The sequence below is a fragment of the Amblyomma americanum genome, unplaced genomic scaffold, assembly GCF_052857255.1.
Source record: "Amblyomma americanum isolate KBUSLIRL-KWMA unplaced genomic scaffold, ASM5285725v1 scaffold_428, whole genome shotgun sequence".
In the NCBI taxonomy this organism is placed as follows: domain Eukaryota; kingdom Metazoa; phylum Arthropoda; class Arachnida; order Ixodida; family Ixodidae; genus Amblyomma; species Amblyomma americanum.
In genome coordinates this window covers 824239-851887 of record NW_027526899.1, presented here as the reverse complement: position 1 = coordinate 851887, position 27649 = coordinate 824239, and the positions used below count along the sequence as shown (strand labels likewise).

Genomic DNA, 27649 nt, shown 5'->3' with positions numbered 1-27649 from the left:
GCAGTGTCATCAGGATTGGTATTAAACCAATTCATGTAAGCAAAGTATCTGTTTGTGTGCACCACATTATGTCCCCCAACACAATAACTTAAGCCAAAATTTCGGCCTGCCTAGAGCAAAAACTGGTAATGGCGCAAGAAACGGGGACACAGAAGGCACACAAAAGACAAGACTGACGCCAACTCAGACTTGAGTATCTTGCAGACGCGCCTGACGTGCCCCCAAGATGGCTGCAGAACTCCGAATAATGACTGAACCTCCAAAGGAACTATTTTCCGTTTCAAACAGTAGGAGACCACTCGAGACTGGCACGTTCAGACGGCAATCAGGTTGAGACACGTAATGGCAGGTTTGGTGCGGAAGCTTCGGAAGAGGAAAGGGCCCATTGTAGGAGAAATATGGTCAAGTAAAACTCTAGTTTGGGCGAGTTGGTTCATGTTGAAAGAAACAACAAGTTCTACTAGCAACAAGTTCTACTAGCAAAGCAAGCAGATCTGCAGCACCACCAGAGAAAGCTTGAAAAAGGTACTTTCTTTAGGTGTCATCACATTAATACAAAAAACACAGCCTGGCTTGAACTAGAATGACACATTTTGAGTGACAATTACATTACCTTTCAGGGGTTTGACAAAACCAGTAAAAAAAGGTAACAGTTTATTTGCATTGAACAGAAAAATGTAGCCCATGGCAACTTAAATGTGTAATACAAAACACGAGGAAAAGAATTCCACCTACAGAGCATGGAAAGACAGACACTCTTAATAAGACCGACAGCTTAATTTTAGGCATCAATACTTTTTCACCACAACAAAAAGCTTACTGTCTAAGGTGTTCGACTCCACAATGGTTTTGTGACAAATGCGATAAAAAGTTTTTACCAGGAATTTTTCAAACAGTCAATGAGCCTGTTTCATGTGCCCCTATGCTGGAAACAATGATCAGTGAGCATGACGACAATCATGCACCAGAAAAAAATAATGAACTAAAGCTGACACAGTTACAGCCGTCAAATATTAATTAGGCAGTGATGGTAGAACATAGCGACCATTTCAGTCTCCACACCCAGAGTTGTTATGTACAGTGATGTGTACCTCCTTGGAAATTTCAGTGGAACATGGCTACCATGTCAACCAAGAAATGTAAAGCACTGTGGCACCATCTAGGAATGAAAGTTGAAAGCACATCATTAGTGATGCAAAAATTGAAAACTGAAAAATGGTTTCTGAGGAAAGGAAATGCACACTAATTGTCTCACTTATGTCATGGACACCCAGGACCACACCACAAGGGAAGGAAAGAATGTGAGAGTGAAAGAAGAAAGAGAAAGAGCTGCCATAGTCCTGTCCAGAATAATTTTGACCACTCGGCGATCTTTAATGTGCACTGACATTGCACAGTACATGGGTACTCCTGCCTTTTACCTCCATCGAAACGTGGCTGCCGCAGCCAGGTTCGAAACCATGAACTTCGGCTCAGTAGCCGAGCGCCCTCACCACTAAGCCACCGTGGTGAAGGGAGCATTGCTCGAAAGGTGCATTGGAGAGAGCATAAATTATAATCAGATATGATGGACACATCTTATCCAGAAATAAGTAATAGTTTACAGAGGTGTGGTCATGTTATGGGATATACCGATAACACCAAGGTTTCACCACGGGATCGTGCTTCAGTAGGTATGATGCGTTCTCATCGCGACAGGGCTAAAGGCCCCGTTCACCCAAAAATCAATTATCTGTGCTGCCGGCGTTGTGAGCGAAAAGTCACGGGCATGGGTCTGCCAGGCAGTCCCCAGAAAATAACCTAGGAGACAGCTGGGCCACCTAGGTCATGTGACCTTATGGCATCATCACAACCTGCCCACTGGGTATTGAGAAAACTGCATACCATGGCACATGGCAGCTAAATTAATTATTGGTCACTCGGAAGGCAGAGCTTAAGTGTCCCCTACAATTTATTCCTATGCCAATTTTACACTACAGATCCTTATTTCTCTAATTACAGTGCTTAAGTTTTACAATATGAATAGAGATCTTTTAATTCCCATCATACTCTCATGATATGTTTTGTTTTTGGTGAGTTGTCGGTTCGTTTAACACGTTGCTGCCAATGCTACGGATACAATTAAACGTGCCGAGAGAACACAAGAAAAATTACAACCAGCAGTGTTTACACAGAATATTTACAAACACTAATCCCAAAACAAAATAAAATAAAGCATATATCCTATTCAGTAGCAGCAGAGAAAATGCTTCTGCTCCCAATGTATCACTCAATATTTGATTACAACTGTGAAACTCTTAGAGGGGCCATGACATCGTCGTTCTTCATATTGCAGCTTTATGCTTCAGTAACTAATACAAGAGCTTATGATTCAGTTTCTGAAATTTGGTGTTAATAATAGTAACGCAGTTATTCTTCGGAATAGGTATAGGGTCCGCCTACACTAGGCCGATGGGGCGGCGATCGGCGGTCGGTTGGCTGGTCGGTATGCAAATGTCATCACTGACGCACTGGTCTGTCAAGCTAAACCGACGACGACGCCAGCACGACAGACGACCCCGTATCGCAGTAGTGTAAGAGTGAACTTAGTGTGAACTGGCAGAGTGTGGTGGGGGACTAGCTGGTACGACATTATATAAACTTAAGAATTTTATAACTTATTGTACCTGATGCTAGCCGCGGCGACATATGCGATGTGCGTGCACCATCAAAGATGTGCTTTCATTTGGCGCCTGCGCATAGAACATATCAGCGAGGCAATTGAGCGACACGGGCAGAAAACGCCGCACGACGGTGCCGCTCGTCGCCGTCGCCTGGGCTTGTGCGGCCGAGTGAAAGCTTCCCGCCCGGTGAATAGACGGCCAAAAAAAAAAACTGCGCTTGTGCACCTTATCCTTATCGAAAAAAGCGAACCGAGCAGCTGCATTTCATATCTTCACACTTTCTTAGAATGGCCTGCTTACGAGCGAGGTGAGCAGGCATTGTTTTTTTAAAGGTGCGTCTCGGGCTCGATACGAGTGATGTGCCTGATGGATGCGGTACAGTGGAGACACTGCAGCACCTGCTACTTCGCATGGCCATGTTCGCTGATGCTCGTCGCGATATGCTCGTAACTACAGGGTGCTGGGCATACTCCCGGACTCGCTCAAGACGCTGTTGTGGCCGCAGGGCAGTGCGCGCACCCGTGAGCAAGCCTTGGTGAGCCTCTGAGCATTTCTCGAACAGACGGGCTTGACATCCCGTCTATTTTGCGCCATGTAGTGACGCGCAGTGACCGAACCGAACCCTCCGCGTGCACTACCTAGGACGAGAAACAGCTGGGAGCCCCAACCCAGCTGTTGTGTGCAGTGTTGTGCGCGCATTTTTATTTTTTCTTTCTTAACTGTACATGCGCACAACCTGGACAACTTTATTGTTACCCTTTGTAAATAGTGTCTCAATGACCACTCCCTATGTCATTTCTTGCTGTCCCCTCACTTCTTTCATCTCACTTCTTTATACAGCTGCCTGCTATCCTTTATTTCCGCTGCCCCAGCTCAGGTGCCATCAGCACAGTGATGGCAGATGCCAGGGTCACCAAAAATCTTTTAACTTCCATTTTTATTATTATTTTTAAAAAAGACTTACTACTACTTTCTTATTATTCAGTGGGGAACTCCTGCCAGATGCTTGAATTTTGGCCGACAGTGGACTGCCCGCCCCTTTCGTGACGAGGCCTAGTGGGTACGGAGGATTCGTGTGTGCGATTTCGGCGATTGCGGACAGCGAATTCACAAGCTTTAGCATCTGAAAATAGCTGTCAAACGTAATTTTGGCCACAGAACCCTAAACGCAATGGCAGCCTACATCGCAGGGTGCAAGTACAATAAGGGGAAAGTGCCGATATGCGCTGAAGGCAGCCGGCAGCAGCCGTCGGCGTCGACTGTGGACAACAAATCTGGTTGTTTTCATTGATTCAAGTGATGTCCGAACGTATTTTTAGCTAAAGCGCTTTAAAATCAAATACTGATAACATAACAGGAAGCAGATACAATTTGCGGAAAGCGCCGGTCCTACGCGAAGCGTTTCCCAGGCAGGCGATATAGCATCAGCGGTGCTTATTGCAGTGTTATCATAGCGTGTAAATGAGTAAAACTACAATTTGTGAGAATACTATGTAATATTTAAGATAAGGAGAGCCCACCTTGCGTTTTATGCCAAGCAAACGAGCAGTAGTGTTTGCACACAGCTATGTAAACAACCCCAGCCCGGGGCTGCAGTTGTCGTGATCGTCGCATTCCTAGGCCACAATGTGCACGCACAGTAAACGCTAAATGATGTACTATTGTATTCAAGCGCTCATTTAGATGGTGGAGACTATTCATCGGAGCGGGCAGTGAAAGCATTCGAGTCGCTTAGGGTTTTGCAAGCGGCTTGGTTCCTGCAAAGGGGTTTTACGAGCCGAAAAGAATGTATGTTCGACTTACAAATGCACACATGCAGGGAGGAAGTTGTCTCATTCGGTACTTTTCTCTGCTCCTTTCGTGCCTCAAGGTTACTCTAGTGCCACCTTGTGATGATTCGAGTTTAATTATCGAGCCGAAGAATAGCGGACAAGAAATTGGGAGCCAGCTACAAAACGCAGCGGCTATCATGGCGCACATTGACGACGGCATGCACGACACATGCCGCTTTTCACATACAGGAGAGCTTGACTGCTCAAAAGAAACTACACTCATAACATAAAAATAACATGTTTATGAGCGTAAATAATAAAGCAAGGGTCCACCGATTTCTCTTTCCTCCAAAAACAGAAAAGGGGTGCCACGAGTAAGTCCGCTTTTTTAAGGATCACTCAGGTCGCGTACTAAGCTGAGGGCTACCAAAAAGAAAACACTGAAAATGCATTTTATTTCGATAACCTAAAAAAGAGAAAAATTCCGAGCGACCGCCGTGTACGGTGTGTATGCAAGCACCTCAACAGCCCAACAGCACGCAGCAGACGACGCGGGATGGGTATGTCCTTGTGACGTGAGCAATCACAAGTTGCCAGACCAGCAAGCAGTTCGCTGAAGAAACGGCAAAAAATCATTTTAAAAATATTTACCCCACAGAATCAACTGAAACTTGGGAGAATTTTAATTTAACAAGTTGAGAATTAAATGTAGTAAGCAGGGTATGTGTGAAAATAGGCTGTCATGGCCCCTTTAATGTAATTCCATCATGACATATAGTCTCATCAGAAGGTTCCAAGGATGTTGTTAAACTAAAAAGAAAACCAGAAACAAACAGCAGTGAAACAAGTTGGAGCTTGATCCCGGTACATGAGCAAAGACAGGCTATGAGCAATACTAAAGGGTCTAATGAATAAAAGGCGAGGTCAAGAACAGCCTTAGCACATGTAGCTGCCCATTTCTCCTCTTTCAGGCAGAGTTCAAATAACAAGGATAAAAAAAGTACAACTGGCACTGTGCTTCAGGATATGATAACAAAGTTCTAAACATGATGTTTTTCTACGGGATCCAAATAATATCACGCACGGCATTTCTCAATCCCTGCCATGGCATTTTAGCCACGGTAATGCAATGCGAAGGCATGATAACCACTGGTAATTAAAGGTAACAGTGGATTCCAAGACAAGGCAAGTGTAGCAAAGGTCGGCAGAAAGTTGGGTGGGTGGTTGAGATTAACAAGCTTGCTGGCATACGGTGGCAGAAGCTGGCAAACAACAGGGTCAGTTGGAGAGGCATGGGACAGGCCTTTGCCCTGAAGTGGGTGCAATCAGGCTAATGATGATGATGAAGTAATCCTGCCCAAAGTGCCACCACATTTCTTGTTACACACTCATCTTTGCGCACGCAAATCACTGAATATGCAGCGATAAAGGATACGAGCAAAACGTTGTGGGACAGCGTAGTTGGCAGCAGTTGTTTTGGAGGACCTCCCTTAGGCTTCCTGTATTCCTTGAACTCTCTCTGTTGGCTACGATGCCTGCAAAGTGAAGCAAAGCATAGTCGCATATGCAGGTGAAAAGCCCCAAAGACACAAGGGCATTGTTCATCTGCAAACGCAGGTAATCGTGCATTGGAAAGGCATCATGAGGTAGTGCTAATGATGCAGGTGTGTGCATACACCACACATTACTGCAACTAAAGATGTAAATTTACACGCCTTCAATATCAATGTACTCATAACAGAAAGGTCATTTCTCAACAGCTTGCGATTGTTCGCCTAGATTGGACTGTAAACTCAAGAACAAAGGCTAAAAAGTCTAATAAAACCCAAATTCCGTTCGCTCAAATGTTTACCTACTTTAAGAGCAAACGATGATAATATGGCAGAACTATGTTGATTTCAAGAGCGGATTAGTGAAGTTAAGATAGCCTTGGGTAATAACAGTTCTTCACAGTCAAGTATGTACTAGAGGGTCCCTGGAATGACTCTGATGGTCACATTCTAATGCAACAGATCTGTAGAGATGATCTTTGTGAGTATTCGAATCAAATTTATAAGCTCTGTGTGGACCTTATAATTTACAAATAGATTTTTTTAAATGTTTATCGCAGCAGCTCAGAACCGATTACTGCGACTGTTCACCACATATCCCCTACCTCAATGACGTTAAAGGGCAGTCTGGACAAGCCTACTGACGTCATCGGGCATGCTGAGAGAGCGTATGTGGGCGAGTGGGCAGGATGGGGTACAGAGGTAGAGTCCAAGCCTGTTTTTATTATCTTTTTTTTTCTGGAACATCGGCGTGTATGAATTGAGGGATACGAAGTGGAGCACCATTTTTAATTGCCGATACCTTCAGTTTTGGTTTGATCATAGAAGGTTGTGGCCAAGTACTACACCAGGGTGGCCAAATCCTGCTCTGGTGCGAGAATGCGTTGTCGGTTCTGGTCACCGAGATCAGGCCGCACTCCAGGCCTGGTTATGCAATTCCATCGACACGCGGATTTTTTTTTTTAGGATAGTGTTAATTGGAGACACATGGGAGAGGCCTTTGCCCTGCAGTGGGTGTAGTAAGGCTGGTGATGATGATGATGATGACCTTCAGTTTTAACGAAGGTGGCTTAAAAATATTTGCGGTGCGATGATGACTGATAGAATACCTATCACTCGTGCTTTTCTTAACCTCAGAATGTGTCATTTCATGGTCCCTTTAAGATGTAGAAATGCATTTGGTAGGAGACATGCATGATTTCTATGCCAAAGAGTTTTGTGGAATGCTGAAACTGCTTCCTTTTTACGCAACGGTTCGACAGGAACCAGTGGTTTGTGCTGCACATTTCTGAAGGACACCTGACCACAGAAGAGAATTGGGACAGTATACATTCAACACACACTAATTCGCTCATTTGTTTCCCGAAGAGGCCCTCTGTCTAATCGTGCCTTGCTAGAACTCTTGCTTCTCATGCAGATGGCTTATAGTTCATGAGGGTTTAACGCCCGAAGAGAATCAGGTTATGAGGTACGCCGTAGTGAAGGGCTTCTGAAATTTCGACCACCTGGGGTTCTCTAACGTGCACTGACGTCGCACAGCACACGGGCCTCTATAATTTCGCCTCCATCGAAATTCAATTGCCGTGGCCGGCATTGAACCCACGTCTTTTGGGTCAGCAGCCAAGCGCCATAGCCACTGAGCCACCGCGGCGGCTTGCTTCTCATGCAGAGGTTCAGCACATGCATGCACAGTGGGTTAATGCGCACAGATACAAAGAGCAGAATCAGCCTTCAACTAGCTCGAGACAAGTTACTCCAGACCAGAACTCAAATAATTCCAGGTGTTTCAACGAAGCTCGTCACTAATTTAATAAAATGGGTTTTTTTGAGATATAAAGATGGCTTCTGCAGCATAGAAATAGTGTTGATAGACATAAGAAAACAAGCGAAGCATGTTGACTATGTCTACAGTGAAGCTTCACCCCATTCAGGACCACCGCACGAAATTTCTCTATGACAAAAAAAATAGTCCGTAGTTAAAAGCTATCTTGTTACCTAAACAAGAAGCTAATCGCAAGAAAAAGAAATTGTATGCTCGAGTGTTTTGATATCAGGTTCTTTAATGATATCAAACTTTAAAAAGCTCATTTCATGTATTGTTGTGATCGGTTAGCCAAGTAATATGTGATGGCACGGACCATGGCCAAGTGTTATTTTTTTTAGTTGTAGCATCGTACCATTGTACCAACTTCGTCAAATGATTCTAATTTATGATGGCTCATAGCTAACCTTTGAACTTTCCCGATTAGACATGTGGTTACGATGATTTGTGCCGGGCCGTTAGATCTGGCAAAAATGCAATCACCCTCAGCATTGTTGCTCAACAAATTTTGACCACCTTGTGTCAAAGGATGCACGAATGCCATTAGAGTCACGAGTTGAAAACAACGCCCCTAGCATATGTAACTTTAGAGCAGAAGAGTGGTATATTGAGCGAGTTGGTAATCCATAACGAGCTTTTTTCAGTAGCACAGGACAGCAGGACAAAGAACGTGGAGACTAACACGGCACTGAACCTACAACTGGATTTTGAGAAGTTGTATTGTTCTGCCAGGTTTGCGTTCTTTTCCAAAGAAGTCTTGTGTTCTATGAGCCTGACAATGCGACGGCCTGTCTGGTTCATGTAAGCGAGGCTATAAACCAAAGGGAATATGATATATTACGCCCACCTGCAGGAAACGAAATTATTCGCATGGTTTATATTGCATGCGCTTTTTGTCTCAAATCTTCCCGCTTTCTCTTCCCCACCTTACCAAGTTTATTAGGAGCTGAGAAAAGTACATTTACATCATTTATGCCACTAGACCAGTAATTAAGAAATTCTATGACTCCAAAGAAAAAGACAGTGCTTTTAAGAACTGTCAGAAACGTAAAGGCACATCTGTTAGCATCAGCAATGACGATGCAAAAGATATTGTACAAGTTGTACAAGAAATTGTGGAAGTCCGTTGCTGTCGAGAGATTGAACGGACAAAAGGTATCGTTGGTTAACGATAAGCTGAAGATCGATGACCATTTGTATTCTCTGGATGACACTCGAAACAAGCGTTTGCTTTGCCGGACCCAACGTAAGGGTGCTTGGAAAAACCATAACGAATCAGCAACAGCAAGTGACTACCATAATGAATCACTTTCCAAAAGTGAAAATAATTTGTAGCTCGGCATAGTTCTGCTGAATGCTGGCAGCATTCTTAACAAGGTAACAAAATTAGAATTTTTATTGTTCTCAGAGCAAGAAAAGACCGAGCCACTTTCCATATAAACAGCAGCACATGTGCATGAGTGGAACATTACAAGGTAGCACATAAGACAAACTGCAGTCCAACGCTCCAAGCGCATACAAGAACTGGGTAGGCGCCCACAGAGCAAAAAACTAAAGCGCAAAGATGCTAAAATTTTAGGACCAGAATACAGCTTATCTAGCTGAGTCCCAGCATAAATACTGGTGCTAAGCATCCTTATGCTTTAGACATGCTGAACGGTACTTCACCACAAAAACTGTAAGAAACAATCAAATGAAAGGAGTTGTAAAGCTGTCACAATGAAAATAGAGAGCACACTGTGCAACGAAATTCAAGGAGCCATCAGACCAGATGAACATCCCAAATGATATCCAAGTCCACGCTTGTTTCAAAAAACAGCCTTTCTTAGGAAGCTTTAGACCCTTCGTGCATGCACTACCAGAAATTATGCTGTGTGCAAAAGCGGCAAGGCTTTGTACAAACTTGCCTTTGTACGGCATCTTCACCAGTTTTTTCACATTTTCAATAGGCCAACACATTATTGAGGAGAGTTTGCTCACAACTGAAATGCCAACCCATCTAGAGTCAAGCGGGCTTTTGTACAATGGTTCCGTTTCACAGAACTTCCTGCCAACTATGCACGGCTCTCCATCAGACACTCTATGGGCAAAATTTTCTATGAGAATGACATCTTCATTGATTTGGCAGCAGCCGTCATTAGGCCTCAAGCTCAGAGTGAAGGATTTAAACCGGCTTCCTTTGTACTGCGGGAGTCTACAGCTTAGAGGGAGAGTTCCCACATTATCATTTTCCAGCAAGAATTCCCTTGGCCGCCTTTCAAAGTAACTTTGCTGTGCTTTGGAGGTAACTTTGCTGTGCTTTGAAGCTGAAGCTCGCCCTGCGGGCGCTCAGGTCCCTGCTTCCAGAGGGATCAGAAGGACGCCGGGCCTGCTTAGAAGCTGCAGGCTTTCTTCGACAGGATGCCGAAAAGCATGGCTAGTCGCCGGGATCCACCACGGATCCCCACAATCCTTCAGTGGAACGTCTACTCTCTTGCAGCACGGTACTCTGAGCTCCGCATGTGAATCGCTGAAAGCACCGGAGGTTATCGCGCTGCAGGAGACATATGTGCGGGTCCACAATGGGGAGCCCCAACGACGGCTACCCGGCTATGTCGGCTACCATTCGGCAACGACTTGTGAGGAGATGTCCTGTGCTGAAGTGCCGTGTGGACTGCTCCCACGGGCCTGGGAAATCGCTGTGTGCGGTGTATGTGCGGCGGGATGTACAACTAACTCTCATCGGGCCGGCTGCGGCGACAACCGATGCCCAGGAGTGTGTTGTGGTGACAGTGCGCATCGGTGGTGTTGACATGTCGATGGCCTGCGTTTACGTGCGCCCAGCTGTCTCGTGGAACGCGCTATGTTTTCGTGCAGTGAGTTCGTGCTGTGCCTCGCACCAAATCATCTGCGGTGACTTCACAGTGCGTGGGGCAGTGCGCGCCACTCTGCGCAAGGAGACGGCCTGCATGACGCAGCAACGCAGCTGGGACTCACTCCATTGAACACCAGCGAGCCCACCTTTCGACGACGCGGAACACCCAACTCCTGCATCAACGTTGCCTTTGCATCCAGAAGCATCGAGGTGACATGGCACCAATCATCATGTCTTTGCGGCTCGGACCACTACTCAATTCTGATTGAACCCACTGCGGCGGAGGCGCACGCCACACACTCATACTCCATCGTCAACTGGAGTGCGTTCAGACAGGCTGTAGACCAGGCGGCCGCCTCAGACACCCCCTTTTTCAATAGTTTGGTCCAGAGCACCCTTGCAGCCACCAGAAGAGCAGGGGTGAGAGCGGGGTAGTCCACACCAGACAACAAACTGCTCGAGCTGCGCGAGAAAAGGGACTGCGCTGAGCGAAGGGCGCGACGGACTGACAGAACTGCCGACTGGACGGTCTACAACCGCATGGACACGGCAGCGCGCCGCCACGCCAACAAACTACCGTCGGCAGTGGGCTTCATTATGCCAAAAGATGGAGGAAGACGCCAGATTGCGGATGCTGTTTGACACCATGCGGTGCATCCCAGAACCGAAGGCGAACCATCAACTGATTGCTCACCTGGCTATATCCAGAAGGCAAAGCTACGAAGACCTCGCAGAGCGGTTTGCCGACCGGTTCATGCCGCACAGCCCCGCAGGTGCAGCTAGCAAGGCTGCACCCGAGAGCCTCAGAAGCGGTGCCACTCCCTCTCCCGTCACCTTGGAAGGTCCGTGTGACGTGCCTTTCACCGTGACGGAACTGAACAACGTGCTGTAGCGCTGTCGCCGCCGATCGGCGACTGGACTGAACGGGGTGACCTACCAAATGCTGCGAAACCTGGATGCGGAGCAACGACAGATCCTCCTGCAGCAGATTAACGTGGTGTGGGAACGCCGGGAGCTACCGGAGGACTGGCGCACCGCTGTCGTCTGTCCTATTCGAAAGCCACGGCGCTCACCTACGGAACTGAACGGATACCGACCAGTGGCACTAACATCAGCGGCGGGTAAGCTCATGGAGCATATGGCGTTGCAGCGTTTGAACGAGTGAGCTGCGGATGGTTTGGTTTGTTTGAGGAGCGGCAGACGGGTTTCCGTGGGATGCGGTGTACGGCTGATTCGACGTCGGACGTCACAGCGGTGGAGCACGCCAGGGTGGCAGGACAGGTCACGCTGCTGCTGCTACTGGACGTCTCGAGAGCTTTTGACAATGTCCACCGATCACCAATTCTCGCGGTGCTTGAGGGAGCCGGTGTGAACGGGAACCATTTGCAATATGCTCATGCTTCCTGAGCGGGCGCACCATGCGAGTACGAGTATGGGGTAAGTTCTCCGAGCCTCGTCTGGTGGAACTGGGCGTGCCGCAGGGCTCTGTCTTATCACCGTTTCTGTTTAATGTGGCCATGTCAGCGGTGCCGGCCTGCCTCCCCACGAGCGGCCGACACCATGTGTACATGTACACATACGCGGATAACATTGCTCTGTGGTGCCGGGGGCCGGCCACCGGGCGAGGCGCTCCATGTGCAGGAGTGCCTTCAGGGAGTGCTGGCAGCAAATGGCGCCTGCTTGCACGGCCTAGGTCTGTCGCTGGACGCGCACAGATCGGTAACCATGGTTTGCGTTTCGCGCTCGCGCGCGCACCTTACGCCACAGTCACTGGACGGGACTTCGATTCTTTGGCGTAAATCGGCGCGGTACCTTGGCCTGGCCATCGACCGGCGCCTTTCCTTCCGCCCCGCTGCGACCAAGTCCTCTTTGCAGATGAAGAGGATCACCGCCGCCGTGCACGAGCTTACCACTCGAGGACAGGGCATCACCCAGCAAGCCGCGCTGCGACTGTACAACGCCGCAGGATTGGGGGCTGCACTCTACGTGCTACCGCTCGTCTTGGTGCGCAAACCCTGCTGGAGAAAACTGGAGCTCCAGCACTGCAAGTCCCTGCGCGTGTGAATCGGCGTGCTGAAAAATTCCTAGTGCACAGCAACACTGGCAAAGGCAGAAGCGTGGCCGCTCCAGCTCCAAGCAGCGTGAAGAACGTGGCATTACATAGACCGGCTCCCATGCGCACCAGACGGCGGCTCGCTACTGCAGTGGATGCGCACGCACCCACGCTCACGAATAGCTGCGGCGCTGCAGGAATATGAGCGCCTAACAGAAGCCGCACCCCCCTACGGCCATTGCCCGCCCTGGCCTGCTGCATCGGAGATACAGCAAGAGATTGTCGGCATCACGGGAAAGCGGAGCAAACCCCTCCTGTGCAGCAGCTGACCAGAGCCGTCATACACGAGGAGCTTCATGACCATCTCCTCGTGTGCACCGACGACTCAGTGGGCCGTGACAGCCGCTCCTCGCAGTGGCGGCTACCATACACACCCTGCAGCTGCACAGCCAGCAACACGCAACCTTCCTGGGCTCCTACACTATGGCGGAATTCATGGGAATCTGGGTCGGGCTGGACATGCTGCTCTCCATCGTCCCTCCGCCACCCAGGAGTGCTCTGCTATGCGACTCCCGCACCACCCTCACCCGCCTGCAGTGCAATGGCCGTGGTACCCCACTAGTGGGTGTCGTTCGCACAAGCATCGAGTGCCCAGCACAGAGAAGGTACGTTGTGCGTGCACAGTGGGTGCCCGGCCACTGCGGCATCGCTGGCAATGAGGAGGCCAACCAACTCACGACCGTCGCGCACCAACTACTTCCAAGTGATCTCCCCCTTGTGCTGGAGGACGTGCGTGCGCTCATCCATGAACATCTCCGATGGCAGCACCCCGACCCACGCACCGCCGCAGGTGAGCGTATTACCAACATCAACGGCTGCCGAGCTCTTTCGCGGTCCCAACGCGTAATGATCCTCAGCGCGCGCATAGGCTGCGCGTGGCCTGGGGAACGAAGAGTGCGTCACGGGCTCGCGACGAGTGATATGTGTGATAGATGCAGTGCAGTGGAGACACTGGAGCACCTGCTCCTTTGCTGTGCCGCGTTTCACCGACGCTCGTCGTGATATGCTCGCAGCCTACAGGGCACTGGGCATACTCCTGGACTCGCTCAATACGCTATTGTGGCCGCAGGGCAGTGTGCGCACCCGTGAGCGAACCTTGGTGAGCCTCTGTGCATTTCTTGAAGAGACGGGCTTGACGTCCCGTCTGTTTGCGCCAGGTAGTGACACGCAGTGACCAAACGCTCCTGATACACTGCCTAGGACGATTAACAGCTGGGCACCCAACTTCAGGTGTTGCGGGCAAAGTGTTGTGCACGCGTTCTTATTTTTTCTTTCTTGACTGTACATACGCACAACCTGGACACCTTTATTGTTACCCTTTGTAAATAGTGTATATATGACCACTCCCTATGCCCTTTCTTGCTATCCCCTCACTTCTAACATTCAATTCCTTCATACTGCTTGCTATCCTTTATTTCCACTGCCCCAGCTCAGGTGCTGCCGCCACCGTGATGGCAGATACAGGGTAATAAACACTTACTACTACTTCCTTACTAATCAGTGGGGAAATCCTGCCAGATGCTTGAATTTCGGCCAACGGTGGACCGCCAGCCCCTTTTGTGACGAGGCCTAGCGAGTAAACAGGATTCGTGTGTGCGATTTCGGTGATTGCGGAAAGCGAATTCGCAAGTTTTAGCGCCTGAAAATAGCTGTCGAGCATAGTTTTGGCCACAGTGCCCTCAAAGCGACAACTGCCTACATCGCAGGGTGCGAGTACAATAAGGCGGAAGTGCCGATATGTAACCCAGTCTGTATAGCATGTGCTGAAAACCAGCCGGTAGCAGCCGCCGGCGACGACTGTGGACAACAAATCTGGTTGCTTAAATTAATTCAAGTAATGTCTGAACATAACTTTAGCAAAAGCGCATTAAAATCAAATATACTGATGACACAAAAGGATGCAAATACAATTTGCAGGAAGCGCCGGTCCTATGTGAAGCGTTTCCCAGGCAGGCGATATAGCATCAGCAGCACTTATTGCAGTGTTATCATAGCATGTAAATGAGTAAAACTACAATTTGTGAGCAATACTATGTAATATTTAAGATAAGGAGAGCCCACCTTGCGTTTTATGCCAAGCAAACGAGCCATACTATTTGCACACAGCTATGTAAACAACCCCAGCGCGGCACTGCAGTTGCCGTGATCGTCGCATTCCCAGGACACAATGCGCACGCACAGTAAATGCTAAATGATGTACTATTATTTCCAAGCACTCATTTAGACGGCGGAGATTATTCATCGGTGCGGGCAGTGAAAGCATTCAAGTTGCCTAGGGTTTTGCAAGCGACTTGGTTCCTGCAAAAGGGTTCTACGAGCCGAAGGGAATGTGTGTTCGACTTACAAATGCACACATGCAGAGGGAAGTCGTCTCATTCGGCACTTTCCTCTGCTCTTTTCGCGCCCCAAGGTTACTCTAGTGCCACCTTGTGATGATTTGAGCTTAATTATCGAGCCGATGCATAGCGGACAAGAAATTGGGAGCCAGCTACAAAACGCAGTGGCTTTCATGGCGCACATCGGCGACGGCATGCACGGCACATGCCGCTTTTCACATACAGGAGAGCTTGACTGCTCAAAAGAAACTACACTCATAACATAAAAATAACATGTTTATGAGCGTAAATAATAAAGCAAGGGTCCACCGATTTCTCTTTCCTCAACAAACAGAAAAGGGGTGCCACGAGTAAGTCCGCTTTTTTAAGGATCACTCAGGTCGCGTACTAAGCTGAGGGCTACCAAAAAGAAAACACTGAAAATGCATTTTATTTCGATAAGCTAAAAAAGAGAAAAATTCCGAGCGACCGCCGTGTACGGTGTGTATGCAAGCACCTCAACAGCACAACAGCACGCAGCAGACGACGCGGGATGGGTATGTCCCTGTGACGTGAGCAATCACAAGTTGCCAGACCAGCAAGCAGTTCGCTGAAGAAACGGCAAAAATTCATTTTAAAAATATTTATCCCACAGAATCAACTGAAACTTGGGGGAATTTTAAATTAACAAGTTGATAATTAAATGCAGTAAGCAGGGTATGTGTGAAAATAGGCTGTCATGGCCCCTTTAATGTAATTCCATCATGACATATAGTCTCATCAGAAGGTTCCAAGGATGCTAAAAAGAAAACCAGAAACAAACAGCAGTGGAACAAGTTGGAGCTTGATCCCGGTACATGAGCAAAGACAGGATATGAGCAATACTAAAGGGTCTAATGAATAAAAGGCGAGGTCAAGAACAGCCTTAGCATATGTAGCTGCCCATTTGTTCTCTTTCAGGCAGATTTCAAATAAGGATAGAAAACAAAAGTACACCTGGTACTGTGCTTCAGGATATGATTACAAAGTTCTAAACATGATGTTTTTCTACGGGCTCCAAATAATATCACGCACGGCATTTCTCAATCCCTGCCATGGCATTTTAGCCACGGTAATGCAATGCGAAGGCATGATAACCACTGGTCCTTAAAGGTAACAGTGGATTCCAAGACAAGGCAAGTGTAGCAAAGGTCGGCAGAAAGTTAGGTGGGTGGTTGAGATTAACATGTGTGCTGGCATACGGTGGCAGAAGCTGGCAAAGGACAGGGTGAATTGGAGAAGCATGGGAGAGGCCTTTGCCCTGAAGTGGGTGCAATCAGGCTAATGACGATGATGAAGTAATCCTGCCCAAAGCGCCACCACATTTTTTGTTATGCACTCATCTTTGCGCATGCAAATCACTGAATATGCAACAATAAAGGATACGAGCAAAACATTGTGGGACAGCATAGTTGGCAGCAGCTGTTTTGGAGGACCTCCCTTAGGCTTCCTGTATTCCTTTAACTCTCTCTGTTGGCCCTGATACCTGCAAAGTGAAGCAAAGCCTAGTCACATATGCAGGTGAAAAGCCCCAAAGACACAAGGGCATTGTTCATCTGTAAACGCAGGCAATCGTGCATTGGAAAGGCATCTGGAGGTAGTGCTAATGGTGCAGGTGTGTGCATACACCACACATTACTGCAACTGCAGATGTAAATTTACACGCCTTGAATATCAATGTACTCATAACAGAAACGTCATTTCTCAACAGCTTGCGATTGTTGGCCTAGATTGGACTGTAAACTCAAGAACAAAGGCTAAAAAGTCTAATAAAACCCTAATTCCGTTCGCTCAGATGTTTACCTACTGTAAGAGCAAACGATGATAATATGGCAGAACTATGTTGATTTCAAGGGCGGATTAGTGAAGTTAAGATGGCCTTGGGTAATAACAGTTCTTCACAGTCAAGTATGTACTAGAGGGTCCCTGGAATGACTCTGATGGTCATATTCTAATGCAACAGATCTGCAGAGATGGTCTTTGTGAGTATTTGAATCAAATCTGTGTGGACCTTATAATTTACAAATAATATTTTTAATTGTTTATCGCAGCAGCTCGGAACCGATTACGGCGACTGTTCACCACATATCCCCTACCTCAATGACGTTAAAGGGCAGTCTGGACAAGCCTACTGACGTCATCGGGCATGCTGAGAGAGCGTATGTGGGCGAGTGGGCAGGATGGGGTGCAGGGGTAGAGTCCAAGCCTGTTTTTATTATCTTTCTTTTTCTGGAACATCGGCGTGTATGAGTTGAGGGATACGAAGTGGAGCACCATTTTTAATCGCCGATACCTTCAGTTTTGGTTTGATCATAGAAGGTTGTGGCCAAGTACTACACCAGGGTGGCCAAATCCTGCTCTGGTGCGAGAGTGCGTTGTCGGTTCTGGTCACCGAGATCAGGCCGCACTCCAGGCCTGGTTATGCAATTCCATCGACACGCGGATTTTTTTTCTTTAGGATAGTGTTAATTGGAGAGACATGGGAGAGGCCTTTGCCCTGCAGTGGGTGTAGTAAGGCTGGTGATGATGATGATGATGACCTTCAGTTTTAACGAAGGTGGCTTAAATATATTTGCGGTGCGATGACGACTGATAGAATACCTATCACTCGTGCTTTTCTTAACCTCGGTATGTCATTTCATGGTCCCTTTAAGATGTAGAAATGCATTTGGTAGGAGACATGCATGATTTCTATGCCAAAGAGTTTTGTGGAATGCTGAAACTGCTTCCTGTTTACGCAACAGTTCGACAGGAACCAGTGGTTTGTGCTGCACATTTCTGAAGGACACCTGACCACAGAAGAGAATTGGGACAGTATACATTCAACACACACTAATTCGCTCATTTGTTTCCCAAAGAGGCCCTCTGTCTAATCGTGCCTTGCTAGAACTCTTGCTTATCATGCAGATGATTAATAGTTTACGAGGGTTTAACACCCGAAGAGACTCAGGCTATGAGGTACGCCATAGTGAAGGACTTCTGAAATTTCGACCACCTAGGGTTCTTTAACGTGCACTGACGTCGCTCAGCACACGGGCCTCTATAATTTCGCCTCCATCAAAATTCAATTCCCGTGGCCGGCATTGAACCCACGTCTTTTGGGTCAGCAGCCAAGCGCCATAGCCACTGAGCCACCGCGGCGGCTTGCTTCTCATGCAGAGGTTCAGCACATGCATGCACAGTTGGTTAATGCGCAAAGATCCAAAGAGCAGAATCAGCCTTCAACTAGCTCGAGACAAGTTACTCCAGACCAGAACTCAAATAATTCCAGGTGTTTCAACGAAGCACGTCACTAATTTAATGGGTTTTTTTAGATATAAAGATGGCTTCTGCAGCATAGAAATAGTGTTGATAGACATAAGAAAACAAGCGAAGCATGTTGACTATGTCTACAGTGAAGCTTCGCCCCATTCAGGACCACCGCACGAAATTTCTCTATGACAAAAAAAATAGTCCGTAGTTAAAAGCTATCTTGTTACCTAAACAAGAAGCTAATCGCAAGAAAAAGAAATTGTATGCTCGAGTGTTTTGATATCAGGTTCTTTAATGATTTCAAACTTTAAAAAGCTCATTTCATGTATTGTTATGATCGGTTAGCCAAGTAATATGTGATGGCATGGGCCATGGCAAAGTGTTAACTGCTATTTTTTTTAGTTGTAGCATCGTACCATTGTACCAAATTCGTCAAATGATTCTAATTTATGATGGCTCATAGCTAACCTTTGGACTTCCCCGATTAGACATGTGGTTACGATGATTTGTGCCGGGCCGTTAGATCTGGCAAAAATGCAATCACCCTCGGCATTGTTGCTCAACAAATTTTGGCCACCTTGCGCCAAAGGATGCACGAATGCCATTAGAGTCACGAGTTGAAAACAACGCCCCTAGCATATGTAACTTTAGAGCAGAAGTGTGGTATATTGAGTGAGTTGGTAATCCACAACGAGCTTTTTTCAGCAGCACAGGACAGCAGGACAAAGAACGTGGAGACTAACACGGCACTGAACCTACAACTGGATTTTGACAAGTTGTATTGTTCTGCTAGGTTTGCGTTCTTTTCCAAAGACGTCTTGTGTTCTATGAGCCTGACAATGCGACGGCCTGTCTAACTCATGTAAGCGAGGCTATAAACCAAAGGGAATATGATATATTACGCCCATCTGCAGGAAACGAAATTATTCGCATGGTTTATATTGCAGGCGCTTTTTGTCTCAAATCTTCCCGCTTTCTCTTCCCCACCTTACCAAGTTTATTAGGAGCTGAGAAAAGTACATTTACATCATTTATGCCACTAGACCAGTAATTAAGAAATTCTATGACTCCAAAGAAAAAGACAGTGCTTTTAAGAACTGTCAGAAACGTAAAGGCACATCTGTTAGCATCAGCAATGACGATGCAAAAGATATTGTACAAGTTGTACAAGAAATTGTGGAAGTCCGTTGCTGTCGAGAGATTGAACAGACAAAGGGTATCGTTGGTTCACGATAAGCTGAAGATCGATGACCATTTGTATTTTCTGGACGACACTCGAAACAAGCGTTTGCTCTGCCGGACCCAACGTAAGGGTGCTTGAAAAAACCATAACGAATCACCAACAGCAGGTGACTACCATAACAGATCGCATTCCAAAAGTGCAAATAATTCATAGCCCAGGATAGTTCTGCTGAATGCTCGTAGCATTCTTAACAAGGTCACAAAATTAGAATTTTTATTGTTCTCAGAGCAAGAAAAGACTGAGCCACTTTCCATATGTGCACATGTGCATGAGTGGAACATTAAAAGGTAGCACATAAGACAAACTGTAGTCCAACGCTCCAAGCGCATACAAGAACTGGGTAGGCGTCCAGAGAGCAAAAAACTAAAGCGCAAATACGCTAAAAATTTAGCACCAGAATACAGCTTATCTAGCTGAGCCAAATAAATACTGGTGCTAAGCATCCTAATGCTTTAGGCGTGCTGAACGGTGCTTCACCACAAAAACCGTAAGAAATGAGCAAATGAAAGGAGTTGTAAAGTTGTGATAATGAAAATACAGAGCACATTGCGAAACGAAATTCAAGAAGCCATCAGACCAGATGAACATCCCAAATGATGTCAAAGTCCACGCTTGTGTGCCGAAAAACAACCTTTCTTAGGAAGCTTTACAACCTTCATACAGGCACTACCCGAAAATTATGCTGTGTCCAAAGTGGCAAGACAACAGACTTGCCTTCGTACGGCAGCTTCACCAGTTTTTTCACATTTTTAATAGGCCAACACATTATTGAGGAGAGTTTGCTCACAACTGAAATGTCAACCCGTCTAGAGTCAAGCGGGCTATTGTACAATGGTTCCGTTTCACAGAACTTCCTGCCAACTATGCACGGTTCTCCGTCAGACACTCTATGGGCAATATTTTCTATGAGAATGACATCTTCATTGATTTGGCAGCAGCTGTCATTAGGTCTCAAGCTCAGAGTGAAGGATTTAAAGCTGCTTCCTTTGTACTGCGGGAGTCTACAGCTTGGAGGGAGAGTTCCCACATCGTCATTTTCCAGCAAGAATTCCCTTGCCCGCCTTTCAAAGTAACTTTGCTGTGCTCTGGTGGCACGTTTTTCCTCCAACCGATAATATATCTGATTCAATGCACGACCAGGTTTACGATGTTTTTTGATTTCCTGCATGTTCTTCTCAAAAGAAAATGCAGAAAAAGAGTCAAGCGTTCCATACAAACGTCTGCTGATAGATGCAACAAACAGTGAACATTGTACGAAACCTTCTCCTGTCCATTAACTCTAGCAAAATATTTCACAAAATGCTGAAGCAGTGTTTCTGCATAGTCTGCATACTGTTGGCAAAGTGATGGAGTGCTAAGAATAGTTGCAGCTGCATGCAAAGTCAGAAAATTCAAAAGCATGGGACTTGGCAGTGACTCCCTTTGCAATAGTGGGCCAGTGTATTGCAGAAAAAGCCTAAACTCTGTAGCCTTCCAGCAGCCTTTCTCATCCAGAGTCCACAAGGATTCCTAGCGAACTCATGTGGAACACAACCCTCAAGGGCGGCCCTTTTGGCTGATATTTCTTTACAATCTGCAGGACTAAGGTGGACTGTCAGTGGTCCCGCAAACCACAAGTTTATCAGCTTACGAACTACACCAAGGTACAGCAAATGCATGAGACCAAGTGGCACGTTGCTCACACAGTCAATAGGAAGTTCCGTCAACAATGACACACCGTGGTGGTGCTCAAAATCTTCCTGTTTCCGGAATTATTTATACGTTCTTAGCGTCGATTCTGAGGTAGGAAAAAACATCTTCTCATTGAAACTGCCTTCTGCAGTACATTTAGGGTACGCCACGTAGCCAGCATGTCCTTTTGTCAAGAATATAAATGCGTGCGCAGGTGCGTCGCAGATAAAGCTTCTCATTTCTACCTTAACCAGTTTGCCAGAGATCATTAGACCTACCCGAGCTAAATTTTTTAGCTTGAGAACAAAAGGGCGAAAGAATTCATTGGCAGAGTTTGGCTTTGCAGGGCCCAGAAAAGCACCAACGATCACCGGCTCTGGTAATTTATGGGTGGCACTAAGTTGAATCTGGCATTGAATTGGCCAGAGCTGCAGATGGGAGCTCTTTGAAAAAGGCAGGCCATCTATGCTGAAAGAAAGGCCAACGACCTGTGGCGGGTGCTTTGCGGGACAGAGAACATCCTCCAAGCCTTTCTTAAGTCCGAAATTGCAGTAGTGTTCAGGAGGCAATTCAGTAACGCCAGCTATAACTGTAGTTCTACGAGGAGCTTTAAGCAACGTTCGTGCGTCTGTTGGAAAATCAGAAAAGCAGCTGTGACCTTTCAAAAGACGCATTAAGTCCGTTACAGAGCGATGGGATATGTTGTGTTCAAGTGACGCCCAACCAACCAGCCGAGAACGAAACTCGTCAACGGTTCCAACGCTTTCAGTTGTCGGGACGTCGTGTCCCAATTCTTGGGAAGCAGCGACCAGTGCACACTGAGAAATGCCACTCGCCACACTGCTCATTATGTCGGCATCGCTAGAGTCACTTGAGCTTGCAGTGTGCTCCGAAGGCAAGTCGAGGCGAGCGTACGAAGAATCAGCAGCTTGCTCAAGTACGCTGGCGCAAGGGTCATCTGAAGAACCGCTGGCACCGCTTGCATTGTCGCAAGGAAGTGCAAAGTAGTCGGCATCACTCGCATCGCGGCGAGTTAATTTCGCCATCCGGTTCACCTGAATGACTCGGAATTGAGCCCGTAAAGCGAGTCTGCGAAGAGCTCGGCGCTTCAGATGCTCGGAAAAGCGCCTGAACTTCTAACCGGGCTTTGTAACGAACAGACCGCGCTTTGCTTGCTTTCGGCATCGCCACGAAGCGTTGCCACTCAGCAGACACACCAATTATTCTTCGTGGGCATCTATAATCAACCTACACCGCTACCTAAGAAAAGGATGGTCTTAAATAGTTCAGTACAAATCGTCCGATGCTGCAACAAAGAAGTAAGGTCTAAGCCTTTTCAATTAAACATTAGTCAACTGACAGCAAACGGCGGCACGGCATGCCGAACACATGGAAAGAAACCGCTATGCAAACGGGGCTATAGCACATACTTTTCATGAATGTCGAGCCATATGTGGAGTGCAGAAATGGTAGAACACGCAAAAATATTGTGTGGTAGGAAGCCAGAACCCAACAAACCGACAACTTCAGCGCTACCGCTGGCAAAGCTAAAGCAGTTAAAGCTGAGCTGCCGCGCCGAGTCGAAGACCGCGCTACCACGCAACATGCGGAGCATCGAGTACTACTGGTACTACTATGTACCGATAGGTGCCGCGAGGTGAGGCTGGCATGAGTTTTTCCCGTTATGGCTTTTTGTGCTCTTACTAAACCTTTCAGGCCAGAAATTATGTTTGCGTTGTCTTTCTCATGCACCATTTGTACAAAAAAAAAAAGAATGATTGAAGTTTTTTTTTTTTTGTGCTTGTGTGGACGCGTGACACGGTCGCGCGCCCACACGGACGCCGAGCGGCCTGCGCCGTCGTCTGCTACGGTATGCACTTCGCTTAGCACGCCTTTGGATAACTGCCTTCACTGTAAAGCTGTTTCTCTAGTTTGCCGAGTTCGAACGACTCAGTTTGCAAGCAAATGCACCGCACGTATGCTTTAGCATTTTGGAATATGCAGGAATTAAGCTTCCGATTAATAATAATAATAATTATTGGTTTTGGGGGGAATGGAAATGGCGCAGTATCTGTCTCATACAGTATCGTGCGTTTTTATCGCTGACACTTTCAAAAATTTCCCCGCCTCTACCGCTGGCTCGTTTGCGGTGAAACTGCACACAGAGCTTGCGTATTATGGTAACTTTTGTATCGTAGCAAGTTTGACAACGGTACTTACTTAGTTGAGCCGTGCATGATGCGAAAACATAATCGTCTACGTAGAGATCGGCAACCAAAACCCGCAGACGACGCTTTTTCGCTGAAGGGCGGCAGTGGCGCCATCTGTTTTGGGCAGTGGAAACCGTGACGACAAGGCCGCCGAGGCGAGCATTGCAAACAATATTCTTTAAAAGGTAAAGCCTCGTTAAATCATTTGTTCTGATATTTTTCCGCTTAATTAGTCGAAAATGTTGTAAGCGCTTCAGTAGAAGCAGACGAAACGACAGGAACGGCATATTCAAACGGCCCACGCTCCTTGCAACGCTCTCCTCGACGGCCTTGTCGTTCGCTTTGCGCTACCGCAAACAGATGGCGCCACTGCCGCCATTCAGCGAAAAAGCGTCGTCTGCGGGTTTTGGTTGCCGATCTCTACGTAGACGATTATGTTTTCGCATCATGCACGGCTCAACTAAGTAAGTACCGTAGTCAAACTTGCTACGATACAAAAGTTACCATAATACGCAAGCTCTGTGTGCAGTTTCACCGCAAACGAGCCAGCGGTTGAGGCGGGGAAATTTTTGAAAGTGTCAGCGATAAAAACGCACGATACTGTATGAGACAGATACTGCGCCATAATAAATTGATTCCATATGGCACGCATCTTAAGATTCAAGCTTTTCGTACGTTCAAATGCGGCACTAAAGCTGCCAAAGATATATGGGCAATATTAATTGATACAGTTTGCGCATCCAATATCCGTGTTTGTTGGACACACATTAGAACATAATTTGCGCATCGAGTGTTCACGCTTGGTGGACATGCACTAGCTATATATTAGGCATCTAGTGTCCGCGCTTTGCGGACGTGCTCTAGATATAAAAAACATTCATGTTATTGACGTCCTATCAACGTCTAACACGTCCATATGGTGATCCTTATGATGGACATCTAATAGACGCTCCTTTCAGGACATGACGTTTGGATCTTTCCGGCACGTCGAATGGATATTTGTGGTTTACTGGGTGGTGAGAACACACAGCTTTAATCGTAGCAAGCGCCAACAAGCCCAACAACAAAGCACTGCATTATACAGAACTTATATGAGAAACATGCACTCACGTTAGTATACAAGAAGTTACTAAGAGCTCATGAATGCTTATATATACTCCCTGATTAAGGGCATCCCACAGGTGTTAGTGGGGAACAGTTAATAACCATAGTTTTCTCACTAAATTTTAGCACTATTTCTGCAATTTATAGCAGAAAAACTTAAAGAAATTTAAGTGAAAAATTTTGTTATTTAAGGAATACCATTGGAACATAAACAACAGCAAAAAGTTGTCAATCGAACAACAAAAAGTTCTCTGCAGGAACCAGTAGACACTTCAGAACAAGAAGCCCAGCAGTGACCAGAAGAGGCTCGATTCCTACAGGGACCATTTCAATTGACCAGCAGCGCAAACCAGAAGGCTTCCTTCTGGGAGCAGTACACCCCAGCACAAGACCAGAAGGAATTTCTTCTGGGACCAGTGGATCCATTGCAAGCAAAAAACCACTTTGTGCATATCAACCAGTGGCAAACCACAGAAAAAAAAAGCAGGTGCTCATAAAGCTTGCGTTCTGCACAGCTGGATACAGGAAAGAGTCCTCGGGAGAAAAGCGCTGGAGTACGGGCTTTGCAGATAAGGTGGCTCGAACCCCACGCCTTCTTTATGCTCGGCGAGTGAGAAAAATGTGTTCTATATAGCATGCAAAAATGGCTTGAAATTTGCAAGAAATAGAAAACAAAGAGAGGTATCCGTAATCCGCAAGTTTAAAGCATTGAAACCATGCAGAGAACAACATATGTGAAAAGGAAACTTAGAATCTATTCCAGTGCTGGCATAATTCTATAAAAATGTCTTGCACGTGGTAATTAAGACGTTCTTTTGGCGCTTCATATCGCCGCTTTCTCCTTCCTTTCACTCTGTCCCTCCGCCCCAACCCGAGTTTTTCCTCTTCCCTCCCTTTTATTTCTGATCGTTGTACTTTTTCCTTATGCCCTGAAGCTCTTGCTGTCATTTCTCAGGAACCCTTGGCTTCCGCATTTCCTCCCCCTTCCTCTCGCAATTTTTCTAATCTCGCCCCTATTCTCTATTTCCTCTAATTCCCTTTTTCGTTGTTTTTCCGCATTTCACTCTGCCTTCAAAGTGCTGCTTCAAATTGTTTCATCATATTTTTTTCGTTCTTCAGGTCAACGAAGCCAGTCGTACCACGCCACCTGTTGCAGGTGGACACAAAGCCCCCACGTTCGCCATATCTCTCCACGCTCAATATACCCTCATATTCCTTTCTGATGAGCCAGCCTTTTTATTTTCTCTATTTGGCAGGTCCACCGGTCAAGCCGCTTTAGCAGCCGCCAAGCCTAGACAAGATTCACCCTCCCCATTCCAACACCCTTCCAACTTAAAACCTTTTCCCCCCCACCGGGCCTTTTTCCTCGGAGGCAAGGCGATACTCCCCGCCATCGGCTTTACCCAGACGACGACAACTCCTCTAGTTGAAACGTTGGCAAGCACTCTGAGGGTTTCCCCTCCTTTGATGTCACCGAAAACAAGGAGCGTATGTTTTTTTTTACATTGTGGTGTTCATGCAGTAATTGCAGATTCATAGGGTAATTATTTAAAGATAATTGTTTCGAAGCAGAAGGCCTAGCTTCTTCACTTTGTGAGTGCCAAGACACCATCTGCACACCCTCTCCCTACCATGTAAACATAAATGTTGCCGCATTACGTTCCACTTTCGTTATGTTGTCGATCTATATAGTCAGCGACCTCACAGTTGCAGGTTACATGCAGTGGCTCAATAGCAGTGGACGTGGTTCTTCTAGGACTGTAGTCGACCACGTGTCCCTGCCTGCCGTGCCCGAGCGTTTAACCATGCATCACGCAGGGACCTTCGGCTGCCCAGGGATCCAGGGAGAAGCTGCGTGTGAGGGACCTGACGAAGAAGGCGAGAAGAGGCGAACGGCGTCTGGCGGCCTGCCGTGTTGTCCCTAAGAGCGGCATTTACTTGACATATCTGTTTACTTGACAAGCAAATATCTGGAGAGCAGTAAGGGGGCAAATCAGCAATTATCGGTTAAGAAAAAGATTAAAGAAACATAGAGAGCTCTGTGGAAAACAGGGATGATGATGAAATCGGCACTGGGAACATACAGGATCTTTAAGCAGGAAATTGCCAAAAAAAATATCTATCATAATAGTAGGGGAAGGTCTTTGTTGTTTGAGGCCAGGACTGGAGTTTTGCGGACAAAGACAAACAGAGTTAGGTACCACGAGATAGACACGTTAACTTGTGCATTGCTTGTGGAGAAGAGGAGGAAACGGCTGAACACTTGATACTTTTCTGTAAAGGGCTTCACCCTACAGTGGAAAGCAGCGAGGCTGATTTATCCAAGGCATTGGGGTTTAAGGACAGTGAAGGGAAAGTAGATTTTAAGCGGGTAGTAGTAGCCAAGCGAAGGTTATATGATTGGTGGCTAAAAGCAAGACAAGAGTAATATTTCATAAGTCATGGCTATATGGCTTGAGCCACCACCCGATTTAAAGGGTTCAGCCGTATCCATCCATCCAATTTCGGTTTCAATGGCTGGGAGGCTGTGATGTGCGGCACTCGATCATGCTCTTTCATCCTTATTTTCTGGCTTTGAGCAACAACTTTTATTTTGTTAATGGCAAAAAACTTGTTTTTGAATGTCTCAGAGTGCAGCAAATGCTTAAGAAGTCTGAGCTGACTTCCACATAATACTGAAAGAGGACCATGAGCTTCGATTTCGAAATCTGAAAGCATGCTATGCACGCTGTTCTATCGTGCCGTTAGGACCATTTGTCTGCTGCATAATCAGTAACTTTTGGACGATTTACAACAAAAGGAACATGTTCGTAACATCCATATAGCAACCAGTGCTTGAAGTGGCTAGAAATGCAGCAAAATAAGTATTTTCACTGCATGATGCATGGTTGTATATTGTACTGCTGCCAGTGGCAAGAAATCGAGACAAGTACTTAGGACAAGCAAAAAGGGAAAATAATCCATGAGATAGAATAAGGGCTGGAGGAACTCCGGAATTACCTGCGCTCTCAACTGTAGTCAGGTGACCCGTGGGAAAGGAG

At 46.7% G+C, this 27649-nt stretch overlaps 1 protein-coding gene across 2 annotated transcripts in view; it reads right to left on the bottom strand.

The window, feature by feature from the left end:
• The window catches only part of LOC144112592 (uncharacterized), a 29073-nt gene extending 6247 nt beyond the window's left edge, over positions 1 to 22826 (bottom strand). Inside the window, exons 1-3 of one of the 2 annotated variants that reach the window (XM_077645387.1) lie at positions 22725 to 22826; positions 5871 to 5970; positions 178 to 363 (exon numbers count right to left, since the gene is read on the bottom strand). The gene's annotated coding sequence lies outside the window, so the exon portion shown is untranslated. Of the gene's footprint in view, positions 1 to 177; positions 364 to 5870; positions 6265 to 22724 lie in introns of those variants that run through there. The other variant, XM_077645388.1, reaches the window with a different exon arrangement.
• Between the last annotated feature and the right edge of the window lie 4823 nt (positions 22827 to 27649).